The following is a 14,937-nucleotide window of genomic DNA, read 5'->3' on the forward strand; positions in this document are numbered from 1 at the left end:
CATTCAAAACTGAACCAAGTATTCATGTAACCATTTCCAGTCCCAGAAGTTACTATTCTAAGATACTTGTTTGCAGAAGTAAAGCAGAATGATAGAAAAATAGGTTTGTCAATCTTGTCATGTTGAACACTTATGTTCTTAAAATAGGATGGGAAGTATTACTGGAACTATTTCGGAATAGAAAGCAGCTCAGCTCTCTGCCTCAGGAGAGTGCCTGTGTGACCGCACCCATCAATGGTTACCGCACCCAGCATGGTTATATGAACTGGGTACGTCCTCTGTGTTATCTCGCTGGGGGTGCCATAACAAAATACCATAGGCTGGTGGCTTCAACAACAGAAATTTGTTTTCTCACCACTCTGGAGGCTGGAAGCCTGAGACCCAGTGTTGACAGGGTGGATGTCTGCTGAGAGCTCCCTTTGGGTTGCCTTTTCAGTGTGTGCTCACACGGTCTTTCCTGGGTGACTTTGCAGGGGGAAAAAGCGAGGGGATGGAGGGAGGGGGAGAGAGAGCGATCTCTTGGTGTCTCTTCTTTTTTTCCCTAAGTTCAAATCATCTTGATTTTATGGTCACAGAAATACTACAAATATCCACAATTGGTGAACACCATTATAACAAATACAGATAGAAGGATGGATAGAGAGCTACACAGATAGAGTGAGTGTAACAGGAATAGGCTCAATCTGCATGTGCTGTTTTAAAAGTGTAGTGTTGAATTTAGCGTTACTTGAATTTTTTTTTTAATTTATTTGACCACACCAGGGCTTAGTTGTGGGATGTGGGATCTTTAGTTGCAACATGTAGGATCTAGTTTGCTGACCACGGATCAAACCCAGGCCCCCTGCATTGGGACACAGGCTTGATCCCTGGGTCAAGAAGATCCCCTGGAGGAGGAAATGGCAAGCCACTCCATTATTCTTGCCTGGAAAATCCCATGGACAGAGGAGCCTGGCAGGCTGCAGTCCATGGGGTCGCAGAGAGTTGGAGATGACTGAGCGACTTAGCACACACTCATGCATTTCCTTAAAGGCCCCACGTCCGAATACAGCCCCTCTGGGGGTTAAGACTTCAACATATGAGTTTTGGAGGGGAGCCAAACATTCAGTCCATAACATCCTGCGTAGTGATATGAAATAGATGACACTTGATACCTTGATACTGATAGTCATTAAATCAAGAAAACTTCATTGCACACCTACTGTGCACCAGAATCTCCGCTAGGCTCTGAGATTATAGGTAAAAGGAAAACAAAAAAAAAAAGCCTCATTGTTTAATGAGTTTATAACTTGAAGAGAGACAGAGTAGCTCTTCGAACACAGTGGTTGCTGCCAGGAGAACTTGAGCATTTGTGCTGTCACTTGGTCATGTTCGGCTCTTCGAGACCCCATGGACTGTAGCCCACCAGACTCCTCTATCCATGGGATTCTCCAGGCAAGACTACTGGAGTGGGTTGCCATTTCCTTTTCCAGACCCAGGGATCCCTTGGGTCTCCTGAATTGGCAGCGGGTTCTTTACCACTAGCACCGTTGGTTGCTCAGATGGTAAAGATTTCACCTACAATGCGGGAGACCTGGGTTCTATCCCCAGGTCAGGAAGATCTCCTGGAGGAGGGCATGGGTACCAGTATTCTCGCCTGGGATTTCCATGGACAGAGGAGCCTGGTGGGCTGCAGTCCATGGGGTCACAAAAGAGTCAGGACACGACTGAGCGACTAACACTGTCACTTTCTGTTCCATGCCTCCTGGGAAGCCCCAGAGCGCCTAGATAGGACGAGTAAACCACTCCCTGGGGGCTGCAGAAGTGATGTGCAAGCAGAAACAGAGGTGAGGCGTTGGATAGTAAACACGGGGCGGGACAGACAAGGGGGAGCATTCAGGATTGAGGAAGATGATACACAGAACTAGGGTGACCAGGATCCTGTTTGCCTGGGGCTGTCCTGGTTTTAGCACTAAAAATCCCACATCTGGGAAAGCTCGGGATCGCTGAGCCTTATATGTAGAGGTGTCAATAGTACAGTAGAGCTGGTGCATGGAGGAGGAGGGTTGCAGCAGGGCTGATGGGAAAAAAGCTGGAAAAAAGGCAGGAGCCCAAACAGGAACCGAGCCATGCTCAGGAGGTAAGGCTTTCTTTTGGAGCTAGCTGAGTACTCAGTGCTGCTGTGCTGTGCTTCCTTGATCAGTCTGTCTGACTCTTTGGACCCCGTGGACTACACAGTCCATGGGGATTCTCCAGGCAAGAATACTTGAGTGGGTTGCCATGCCCTCCTCCAGGGGAATCTTCCCAACCCAGGGACTGAACCCAGATCTCCTGCGTTGCAGGCAGATTCTTTACCACCTGAGCCACCAGGAAAGCCCAAGAATACTGGAGTGGGTAGCCTATCCCTTCCCCAGGGGATCTTCCCCACCCAGGAATCCAACCAGGGTCTCCTGCATTGTAGGCGGATTCGTTACCAACTGAGCTGCCAGGGAAGCAAGTAATCAGTAAGTGATCTTAAGTAGGGGAGCAACTTGCTGAGACCAGATTTTTTTTTTCCTATAGCAAATTATTGTAATATTTATTTATTTTCTGTAATCTGCAGTGTGACTTTATTTTTAAATTTTTATCAGAGTGTAGCTGCTTTACAATGTTGTGTAAGTTTCTGCTATATACTTTGCTGTACATATTATTGTTCAGTCGTGTCTGACTCTTTGCGACCCCATGGACTGAAGCACACCAGGCTTCCTAGTCTTTCATCATCTCCTGGAGTTTGCTGAAACTCATGTCCATTGAGTCAGTGATGCCATCCAACCATCTCATCCTCTGTCAACCTATTCACCTCCTGCCTTCAATCTTTCCCAGCATCAGGGTCTTTTCCAGTGAGTTTGGCTTTTCAGGTAGCCAAAGTATTGGAGCTTCAGCATCAGTCCTTCCAATGAATATTGAGGGTTGATGTCCTTTAGGATTAACTGGTTTGGATCTCCTTGCTGTCTTTTTTTGGATGTCCTTCCCATCTAGGTCACCACGGGGCACTGAGTAGAGTCCCCTGTGCTCTATAGAAGATTCTCATTAGTTATCTATTTTATATATAGTATCATAGTGTGGGGCTTCCCAGGTGGTGGTGGTGGTAAAGAACCTGCCTGCCAATGCAGGAGACTAAGAGACACAGGTTCAATCCCTGATTCAGGAAGATCCCCTGAAGGAGGGCATGACAATCCGCTCTCGTATTCTTGCCTGGAGAATCCCACGGACAGACGAGCCTGGTGGGCTACAGTTCACGGGGTCGCAAAGAGTCGGACACGACTGAAGGGCTTAGCAGGTGTGCATGCAAATCAGTAGTTTATAAGTGTCAGTCCCAATGTCCCACCTTCTCCCATCATCCCCAGAGACTTGCATTTAGAAAGAGCTCTATCTGCTGGGTGATGAGGAAGAGGGACGATATTGAGGGCCATTCAGGAAGCTGTGGTGGTTTTTCAGGGAACAGCGATGGAGAGCGAAAGTAAAACGATGTGGGGAGATGGAGAGACCCGGAGGATTTGCAATGTCTTAAGGAGGAGTAACAGGCCTTAGAAATACATGTTTGGGAGGTGAGAGAGAAGGAGCAGTCAAGGATGACTCCCAGGTTGCTGGCTTGGGCAACTGGAAAAAGTCTTGGGAAGTAATTTAGACGGTTTGGAAATACCTTCCCCACTGCACCCTGCGTGAGAATACAAAACAAAGCAGCCTTTCTTCTGCTTCCCAGACAGCTCTTGGTGACCTAAAATCTCAGTTATTGTGCAGCTGCCCCAGAGGTCTCCGGCCCATGCAGCCAGGAGACTTTCGGCGTGCTCAGGTTGGAGAGGAGGTTTGTGGTGAGAGGGGGAAGCAGAGGGACATTTATGACGCTAGATACTTCCTCAAGGTCTGTGTACTCTGTCTTGTTTAAGCTTCACGAAAATCTTACCAGAGAGGAAGGTGGGGACTGTTATTCCCATCTCAGAGTTGCTGAACGGGGATAAACTAACATGCCCTGGGGGCCACAGACACAGAGCAGCAGAGCTGAGCTTTAAACCCAGCTGTGGGGACTTCCCTGGTGGTCCAGTGGTTAAAAGTCCGTCTGCCAATGCAGGGGACACGGGTTCGATCCTTGGTCGGCAAAGATTCCACAAGCCGCAGAACACAACTACCGAAGCCTGTGCGTCCTAGAGCCTACGCTTCCCAACTGGAAAACCCACCGCAGTAAGAAGCGTGTGCGCCGCAACTAGCGAGTAGCCCCCACTCACCACAACTAGAGAAAAGCCTATGCAGTAGTGAAAACCCAGTGCAGCCAAAATAAATACATAAAAAAGACTCCACCTCCCAGTGCAGGAGGTGTGGGCTCGATCCCTGGTCAGGAAACTAAGATCACACACGCTACAGGGTATGGCCCAAAATTATTAAATAAGTAAATTTTTTAAAAAGATATATTAAAAAAAAATTAAAACCCACCTGTGTCTGACTCTGAAGAACAGCTCTTTCCACCAGTGAGTTCCCTAGTTTCTACCCAGTTGGATATGTGTTCCATGTACTGCCATGCCTTGATTCTGTCTTTATTTAGCAGTCCAGCAGGATGCAGACAAGGTAAGGACTGTCTCCTTCAGGGCCCTAAGAGGCCAGTTGAAGGCTGCTTGCCTGATGGAGCAAGGTTTGCAAGAGAGCATCTTCATCCTCTGTAACTGGTCCCCACAGTGATGAAACCCGCAAAACTCTGAAAGCCGTACTTTCTGTATAATTATCTTTGTGAGCATCAAGGCTATGGAGACAGTGTGCCCATCGACAGCCTGTTTAGGGAGGTTGGGATTGTGTGTTAGTTGCTAAGTCGTGTCTGACTCTTTGCAAGCCCACCAGGCTCCTCTGTCCATGGAATTCTCCAGGCAAGAATACTGGAGCGGGTTGCCATTTCCTTCTCCAGAGGATCTTCCCCACCCAGGGATCGAACCTGGGTCTCTTTCATTGCAGGCAGATTCTTTACCATCTGAGCCACCAGGGAAGCCCAGAGGGTTGGGGGAAGGAGATGAAACTCAAGAGACAGGTAGGCATGAGCAGGATACTACACGAAAGAAAGGACCACAGAAGGAGTCTCCAGGGCCTCCCTCCCAAAGATGGGAGTGTACAGCGAGCTTGTCTAAACCTCCGAAGCGACTCTGGAAAACTGACAGCCATGAAAGGGGTCCCGACAGGGAGGCTGCCCTCCTAGGTCAGGGACCTTCTAGAACTGGAGCCTTAAAAGAAACCCGAGAGCCAACCCGAGCTCCTGTGTAACCAGCCACACTTGTATTTTGATGTGACTCTTGACCGAATTCCTGCAGAGTCTTAATAGATAATCCATCCATTTTGCATAGCCTTCTATTGTTATTTCTGCATGTATTTTGTTCCTCTACCCCTTCTAGATTGGGATTTCTTTAAAAGACCCTAGTTTCACTCTGTCCGTGTTTTCACAAGTTCTTTTACCCAGTAGACACGTGACTGGCGTTTGTTGTCCTTGGAGTGAAACGGTCCTTTCTCCACTACCTTCTTTAGTCACTGACACTGGCAGAGAAAGGACACAAGAGGGCGCTCCTTCCCCACTGATCTGAGTTCAGGTCTTGGAGCCTGAGACAGGACAGACATTGATAGAAACGTTTTTAAACTAATTTGGGGGAGTTTTGAATATTTACACCGCCACACTTAGGAAAATCTTCTTTCAGCTCAAGCCTTCGATTCCATTTGAATCAAACTAATATTCACATAATTTTTGAAGAATTTATAATCTAAGGAAGAAGCATTTGTTTAAAAAAACTAACCAACCACTTTATATCCATCAGTATGGTTCTTATTAAAAACACAAAATAGCGAGTGTTGGCAAGGATGTGGAGAAATTGGAAGTTTCCTGTGTTGCTGGCGGGGGGGGGAGGTAAAACGACCACTGCTATGGAAAACAGTATGGTGGTTCCTCAAAAAAATCAAACATAGAATTACCATACGATCCAAGCAATTTCGCTTCTGGGTATATTCCCAAAAGAATGGAAAGCGGCCACTCAGAGAGCTGTTTGTACACCCATGTTAATAGCAGTGTTATTTGCAATAACCAAAGGGCGGAAGCAACCCAAGTATCCACTGACAGATGAATGGATAAACAAAATGCAGTGCAACATGTGCGCAGCCATGTCCAACTCTGCGACCCCATGGACTGTAGCCCGCCAGGCTCTTCTGTCCATGGGATTCTCCAGGCAAGAATACTGGAGTGGGTTGCCATTGCCTTCCCCGGGGGATCTTCCCGACCCAGCAATTGAACCTGGGTCTCCTGCATTGGCAAGCAGATTCTTGAGCCACCAGGGAAGCCCGTAACATACGAGGGAACAGTATCAAGCCTTAAAAAGGAAAGCACTTCTGACACATGCTGTAATGTGGATGGCAAAAGACAGCATGTGGTTCCACTTATTGGAGGTCCCTAGAGTGGTCAGATTCATAGAGACAGAAAGTAGAATGGGGGTTACCAGGGGTACCAAGCATTTATTTTTATTTTTAAAACCAAGACTGTATCGTTTAAGTTATTTGTTTATTTGGCCGTGTGGGGTCTTAGTTGCGACATATGCAATCTGCATGGTGCCACGCAGGATCTTTCGATTTGGTGCACAGACTCTAATTGCGGTGCATGGGCTTAGTTGATCCGAAGCATGTGGGACCTTAGTTTCCCAACCAGGGATTGAACCTGCGTCCCTTGCATTGCAAGGCAGATTCTTTATGGCTGGGCCACCAGGGAAGTCCCACCAAGTACTTAATAGATACTGAATTTCGCTTTGGGAAGATGAAAAAGTTCTGGAGATGGATGATGTTGGAGGTTGCACAACAATATGAATCTACTTAATTCTACTAAAACATAACATTTAAAAATGGAAGAATTAATTTTAAAAAGGGACAGAGAGAGAGGTGTCTTTAAGCCCAGTTTCACGTACAGCCTTATCTCTTGCCAAGGTGCCTTGGAGAAGTGAAGACCCTCGTGACCGTGTATCATGCATGTTGGTGAGGGAGAGAGCCACAGTTTCTGAGCATGGCCCCTGCTACGACCAGTGTCCCACCCATCTGGGCTCCTGGTTCCGTCCACTTTGGTGCTGGGACCACACTATCTCAGTTTAGTGTCTTTCGGGTGCCTTACATGCTTCGCCCCACACGTAACCACTCGTCTTTACACCGTTATCACTGGACTCAGCCCTATTCCTCTCCTTCATTTCACTAAACACTTTCTTGCAAGTTCCATGTGTATCTCTCTTTTGTTCTTTAATACCTCCCTCCTCTCCTTAAACCAGGAAACCCGGTCTCAGCCCTCACCTCGTGGCAATTTTACTCTCATGGTGTCTCAGTCCAGTCTGGGCTGCCAAAGCAAAATACTGTGGATCAAGGGGCTTAAAAACCACAGACATTTATTCCTCCCAGTTCTGGTGGCTGGAGTTCGAGATCAAGGTGCCGCAGATTCCGTGTCTGGTCAGACCCCATACCTCCTTCCTGTGTCCTCACCTCTGGGGTCTCCTTTATAAGGGTGTTCATTCCACTCACGGGACTTCCCGGGTGGCTCAGCGGTGAAGTATTCGCCTGCCAGTGCAGGAGAAGCAGGAGGCTCAGGTTTGATCCCTGAGTTGGGAAGATCCCTTGTAGGAGGGCATGGCAACCCAGGAGTATTTTTTTTTTTTTTTTCCAGGAGTATTTTTGCCTGGAAAATCCCATGGACAGAGGAGCCTGGCAGGCTACAGTCCATGGGGTCCGTGCCTTAATCGTGGTCTGTTCCTTGAATCTGCAGTGACCTTCTGTTGACTCCGTGGACATTCTTGAGGTTTTGCCTGAGAGGTGCTCAGCTCTGTCAGCTTCACCCAATTATGATGACGACTCCCAAATCTCTCTCCTAGAGGACAGCCACCATCCCTCACGTCATCCTCTTTTTCCCCCGATTTATAGGGTGTTTGTGCTTTGGGTGTTCTGCCAGCACCTCACACTCAGCCGCTGAGGCTGTCTCATTTATTTCCTAAACACGAGATGGGGCAGGAGGGGTCTTAGGCACTTATGATAGGGTTGCTCCACTCGGCTTCATGGTTGTGGGTGGGTGGGGGCATCATTTAATTTCTCAGTTTCCTTACAGAGGAAGAGATTTGCTTCCCCAAAAATCCTACCTGTGAGGAATAAGAAAAAAATAATCTGGGGCCTGCCCTGGGAGTCCATGGTTAAGACTCTGCGCTTCTCATGAAGGGGGCACGGGTTCAGTGATCAGGGAACTAGGATCCTGAGTGCTGTAACTGAGACTCAGTGCAGCCAAATAAATGAATAAATAAAATCCCACATGCTGAGCGGTATGGCCAAAAAAAAAAAAAAAAACAGTGTGTGTACTGTAAGGAAAAATACACAGGTGCCATTGAGTGGCAGAAGCTGGGAATGAGAGGCTCTGCCTTCTCCTGAGTGCACCATCGCACATAAGTGGAAGCTCAGGTGGTCTAGAAATGCTTGTGCAAGAGCGGGTGAGCTGTCGGGGTGGTCTGCCCTGCCTGCTAACGTGGAGACGCAGGTTAACTCCTAGACCCGGCATATTCTACCCCACTTTGCCTAGCAGGCTCCCTTACTCATCAGTTGTCAAAGAACTAAAAAGTTATGTACTCTCAGAAAGGCGCAGTTCTAACCCAGTAGGACTGAAATAACCTTATCTTAACAAATACCACCAACTCCTTCAATTCCTGTTATGATGGTTCTCAACCCCAATAGGGGGATATGACACTCTTATGACTCTGTGCTGATGATTCTGGGAGAGTGCATAAAAATCGGGGTGCGTAAGGTGATCTAGAATTTTGGGAGGAAAATGCACCCCGAGTTGAGAATGATGACTCTATTACAAGATTGTCTTGTGGAAAAGCCCAACTTATTTATTTATTTACTCCCTTGATAAATCATTGAAACACTAATAACTGAGTTTTTCATGAGCCCCCATCCACTTGTCATCAGTGTATTTAACAAAGATACCATCCTTTTGTACTTAGAAAAGTTGTTTCTCTTTGAGACTCCATAAAGGATTCTAAAGGCAAACAGGATCCTTGCAATTAAGGGAACTATAATGTAACAGGAAGGTTTCTTATAGAAAAGAAACATTTGGAGGGACTTCCCTGGTGGTCCAGTGGCTAAGACTCCCTGCTACCAATGCGGGGGGCCCGAGTTAGATCCCTGGTCAGGGAAGTAGATCTCACATGCCACAACTATAGATCCCTTTTTACGGGGATCCCTTTTTAAGATGCTGCATCTTAAAAAAAAAAAAAAAATCCCACACGCGGCAACTAAGACTCAGTGTAGCCAAATAGATAAATAATTTTAATTAAAAAGATTCCCGGATATTTCTTATGCTCTTTTATGTTTGAAGAACACTGTTGTATACCATTCTGGTTTTTTCCCATGCACTTTTCATAGCAACATACAATTGTGAGTTAGAACAAGAGATTATTATGATTTTAGAGGTTTTCACCAAGTAGAGAGTTGATTTGTTCCTTTAAGGCTGGATGGGATTTATATGCAAGGCGTGGGCCAGGACAGAGTTCCAGGGAGATAAAATTGTTTATGCAAAGAAGGAAAGAAAAAAGCAAATGTGAACAGAGATTAGAAAACTTTTTCTGAAGTCAAGGATTCATGAAGGGGAGTAGCAGTGATAAGGTTGAATAAACTCTGAAGAAGAGGCCAAAGTATTTACTTGGGAGGGCGGTGTTTTCTCTAATGTGCTATGATGAAATTTTGATATATTTCATTCCATCATCCCAAAGAGAAACAATTTTTAAGAAAGAAAAAGACCATATCTTTAACATTGTAATGATCGCAACTACCAGCCTGAGTGCCTGGGAGAAAACCAAGCTGTTAAAATAAATATGACCTGCAATTGCCAAATCTTTTATTATTTACTTGCTGTTTGTCATCAGTTAATGCGAGCAGATGGGCTTCCCTGGTGGCTCAGACAGTAAAGAATCTGCCTGCCAATGCAGGAGACACCAGTTCGATCCCTGGGTCTTCTTCAGGGGTTAGACCCCCCTGGAGAAGGGAATGGCTACTGACTCCAGTACTCTTGCCTGGAGAATTGCAGAGGAGCCTGGCGGGCTACAGTCCATGGGGCCGCAAAGAGTCAGACATGACTGAGCGACTAACACTTCAATGCTAGCAGATAAGAGTTTGGATCCTTACTATAGAAAAACAAATGGGGCGGGGGGGACTTACAAGTTGAGGAAATTCTACCCATTAAGTGTTCTTTTCTCTATGAATTGGGGAAGGGTCACAAGGGCAGACCACCTTGGTTCAGCTCATGGCACATCAGACTTCCCAGAGAAAATGGATTAAGCCCCACTGTCAGCTGTGGGAAGTAAGGCCCGGCAAGGATACAGGTGTGCTTTTAGGCAGATTACTTTGGTAACCATATACACACTGGGTTGTTGAAGGGAGCAACCAAAGACAAGAAGACCAGTTAGGAGATTACAGCAGTAAACAGCAGTAATCCAGACTGGAGATGAAGTAATAGGACCTTCTATCTAATCTACCCTGCTTTACATTATACACATTCTTTTCACAGGCACTCCCTAAAACAATTATGTGAGGAAAGAAATGTCATTCAAACAAACAAACAAAAATGGAAGTTTAATTTAAAAGGTGGCTATGTGAGCAATATTTTTTTGTTTTCATTTTTATTTATTTATTTGCACCAAATCGTAGTTGCAGCACTCAGGATTTTCAGTCTTTTAGTTGCTACAAACGGGTTTGTTTTTTTTTAAAGTTGTGTCATGGGAACCCTTAGTTGCAACATGTGGGATCCAGTTCCCTGACCAAGGATGGAACCCTGGCACCCTACATTGGGAGCAAGGAGTCTTAGCCACTGGACCACCAGGGAAGTCCTTGTGAACAATATTTTTTTAAAAAATTGACAGCACTTAGTGCCTGGAAAATCCCAAGGACGGAGGAGCCTGGTAGGCTGCAGTCCATGGGGTCGCTGAGAGTCGGACATGACTGAGCGACTTCACTTTCACTTTTCACTTTCATGTATTGGAGAAGGAAATGGCAACCCACTCCAGTATTCTTGCCTGGAGAATCCCAGGGACGGGGGAGCCTAGTGGGCTGCCGTCTACGGGGTCACACAGAGTCGGACACGACTGAAGTGACTTAGCAGCAGCAGTGAGTGGTTGGTTGGTGGGGTAAAGAGCAGCAGGGGAGAGGAATCCACGGTGATCTCAAAATTTTTGAACTCGGGCACTTGGGAGACGGTTGCTGCTATTAACAGATGCCTAGAGGAGAAGCTAATCTGGAGGTGGGTGTGTAATGGCAAGTTTTTTTTTATCTTTTGCAATAATTTCAAAGTTAGAGAAAAGTTATACCAAAAGAGGGACTTCTCTGCTGGTCCAGTAGCTAAGAATCTACCTTCCCATGCAGGGGACACGGGTTCGATCCTGACCCCTGGTCTGGGAACTAAGATCCCATGTGCTGCAGAGCAACTAAGCCCGTGCACTGCAGCTACTGAGTGTGAGCACTGCAACTAGACAAGCCAAAGCACAGCAATGAAGATCCAGTGCAGCCCTCCCCCGCCAAAAAAAAAATAAGAAAAAAAGTTTATACGGAAAGAATAGTACAAGATATTCGAGATAAGACTTTCACCCTTGTCTCAATATAATGCCCTTCTTAAGCAAAGGGCACAGTATAGGGCCACGCAGTGCACTCAGCTATTACATCTCTCAAATCTCCTTCCATCTAGAAAAGCTCTGTGATTTTCCTTTACTTTCACGGCTGTGACATTTTTTAATATTACAGGCCATTCTATAGGCTTGTCCTCCCGTTTGGGTTTGTGCACGGTTTCCTCCGTATTAGACCCCGGCGATACGTCTCTGATCGGACTGTCACAGAAGTGACTGTGTTCTCACTGCATCAACAAAGTGATTTATGTCATTGCTTGTCATGTTGACTTCATGGTTTGATCTTAATCTGTATCTGCCAGTTTCCTATCTAATGACTAAAATACATTGTGAAGAGATTCTATGAAAGGGCGCTGCTTTTGTGGCAGTGCCGCTATGTAATTGTATCGGGCCCTGCACTTAGACGGGTCCCAGGTTTGGCTTATTTTTGTTCATTTCTTACAAAGAAAGAAAGAGGGAGAGAAAGAAGGGGCAAAGAAGAATATATTCAACTTTAAAATTTTTTTTAATTATTATTTTAAAAAATATGTATGTATTTGGCTGCACTGGGTCTTAATTGAGGTGTGTATGAGCTTCAGTCTTCATTTGCAGCGCTAGAACTCTTAGCTGTGGCGTGTGGGATCTAGTTCCCTGACCAGGCGACCCAGGACCCCTGCATGGGGAGCATGGCATCTTAGCCACTGGACCACTAGGGAAATCCCTCCCAATTTTTTATTGTTTATTTATTGATCCTGCTGCGCTGCTTGGAGATCTTATTTCTCCAACCAGAAATTAAACCCACTGCCCTTGACAGTGAGAGCTCAGAGTCCTAACCACTGGTTGCAGGCATGCGTGCATGCTAAGTCCCTTCAGTCCTGTCCAGCTCTTTTTGAGCCTATGGACTGAGCCTGCCAGGCTCCTCTGTCCATGAGACTCTCCAGGCAAGAATACTGAAGTGGGTTGCCATGCCTTTCTCCAGAGAATCTTCTCGACCCAGGGATGGAACCCGAGTCTCTTAGGTCTCCTATATTGGCAGGCAGATTCTTTACCACTAGTGACACCTGGGAAGCCCTCCAACCACCTGACAGGGAATTCCCAACATTCAAGTTTTGACTTGTGACATTTGAGTTGCCGGGATACCTAAGAGTTAGAAGAGCAAGACTAGGGCTTGGGAGGGAAATCTGGGCTGGAGATTAAGGCTGGGGAGTTACATGCACAAAGGTGATGATTGAAATGGTAAGTTCTCCAAGGGAATCAGAAAAGAGGAACTGGGGAACTAACCTTTAGGAACGTGCACAGATGCAGTATAGAAGGAGAAGGGGAGCCTGCAAAGCACCTAAAGGAATGCATTAGAGAGGGAGGGGAACCCAATGATGCGGCATCACAGAAACCAAAGGAAAGGGGGTTTCATAAGGAAAAGAGACATCAGCCACGTGAGTACTGCAAAGAAGTTAAAGGAGATGGCTGACCAAGGAAAGGAACCCTAGTTCTGACAACTAGCCACAATGAACACATTCTCTGTTCTTTCTTGTATGCATTGGACAAACATGGCGGGGAGGGGTAGTTAGGATGGTGAGGATGGGGGCGGGGAGTGGTTATAGGGCATAGTCTTGAGGATGTAAAGGGTACTGCCAAGGCCAACATCCTGGGTGTATAACCTGTGTGCGTGTGTGCATGTTGTCATGCCCGACTGTTTGTGACCCCATGGACTGTAGCAGACAGGCTCCTCTGACCATGGGATTTCCCAGGCAAGAATACTGGAGTAGGGTGCCATTTCCTACTCCAGGGGATCTTCCCGACCCAAGGATCAAACCCACGTTTTCTGCATCTCCTGAATTAAGAGGCAGATTCTTTACCACTGAGCCACCTGGGAAGCCCTTTAGAAGAGTCAAAGGCTTGGTTTAATGCTGTTGAAATTCTTTTTTTTTTAAATTTCATTCATTTTTAATTGAAGGATAATTGCTTTACCGTATTAGTTTGGTTTCTGCCAAACCTGGAGGAGGGCATGGCAACCCCCTCCAGTATTCTTGCCTGGAAAATCCAATGGACAGAGGATCCTGGCGGGCTACAGTTCATGGGGTCGAAAGGGGTTGGACGCTAGTGAGCAACTAAGGCTGCCAAACATCAACATGAATCAGCCATAGGTTTACCTGTCTTCTCCCTCCTGAACTTCCCTCCCATCTGAAATTCTTTCTAAGTATGAGGTCCCTCATAAGTGAAAGTGAAAGTGAAAATGAAGTCGCTCAGTCGTGTCCGACTCTTTGGGCCCCATGGACACCAGGCTCCTCTGTCCATGGGATTTTCCAGCCAAGAGTACTGGAGTGGGTTGCCATTTCCTTCTTCAGGGAACTTCCTGATCCAGGGATCGAACCCAGGTTTCCCACGTTGTAGACAGACTCTTTACCGTCTGAGCCACCAGGGACCCTGCAAATTTATGAAGCTGCTTCTGAGTGACCCCCAAGTGTAAACTGTTCTTTCCTTTGGGAATATTTGTAAGTAGCAGGCATAGTGAACTGTGGTGTTGGAGAAGACTCTTGAGAGTCCCTTGGACTGCAAGGAGAGCCAACCAGTCCATTCTGAAGGAGATCAGCCCTGGGATTTCTTTGGAAGGAATGATGCTAAAGCTGAAACTCCAGTACTTTGGCCACCTCATGCGAAGAGTTGACTCATTGGAAAAGACTCTGATGTTGGGAGGGATTGGGGGCAGGAGGAGAAGGGGATGACAGAGGATGAGATGGCTGGATGGCATCACTGACTTGATGGACGTGAGTCTGAGTGAACTCCGGGAGTTGGTGATGGACAGGGAGGCCTGGCATGCTGTGATTCATGAGGTCGAAAAGAGTCGGACACGACTGAGCGACTGATCTGATCTAATCTGATCTGAGCAGGCATAGAGCGGTACCTTGTCCCAGGAGCAAGGCACAGGTGAAATTTCACTTAGCCTTGGACACCTGTGTTGTCAGAGGGTAGTGTATGGTGGAAGGAGATTACCGAAGCTGGGAAAGGAGTATGGATTTACAGACAGGGCCAAAGTGAATTCAAGGCCCTTGGGGAGGTAGAATTAGCCTTGGACAGACAGCGGGACAGGAGCAAAGTCGATGAAAAGACAGCTAAGGCCGCGAAGGTGAGGGGACTGGCTGAGGACAAGCCAAGTGCCCACTGAAATTCTTGTCTGGAGTCTAGGACTTAGCGGACCTTAACGATCGATCTGGTTGGTAGAGTCCGCAGGACTAGACGCGAGTCCCATCCGCCGGCAGAGCACGATTCGGGAACAAAGAGGCCTCGCAGGCCGCGGGGA

The sequence above is a fragment of the Bison bison genome, unplaced genomic scaffold, assembly GCF_000754665.1.
Source record: "Bison bison bison isolate TAMUID 2011002044 unplaced genomic scaffold, Bison_UMD1.0 scf7180017864143, whole genome shotgun sequence".
NCBI classification, from domain to species: Eukaryota; Metazoa; Chordata; class Mammalia; order Artiodactyla; family Bovidae; genus Bison; species Bison bison.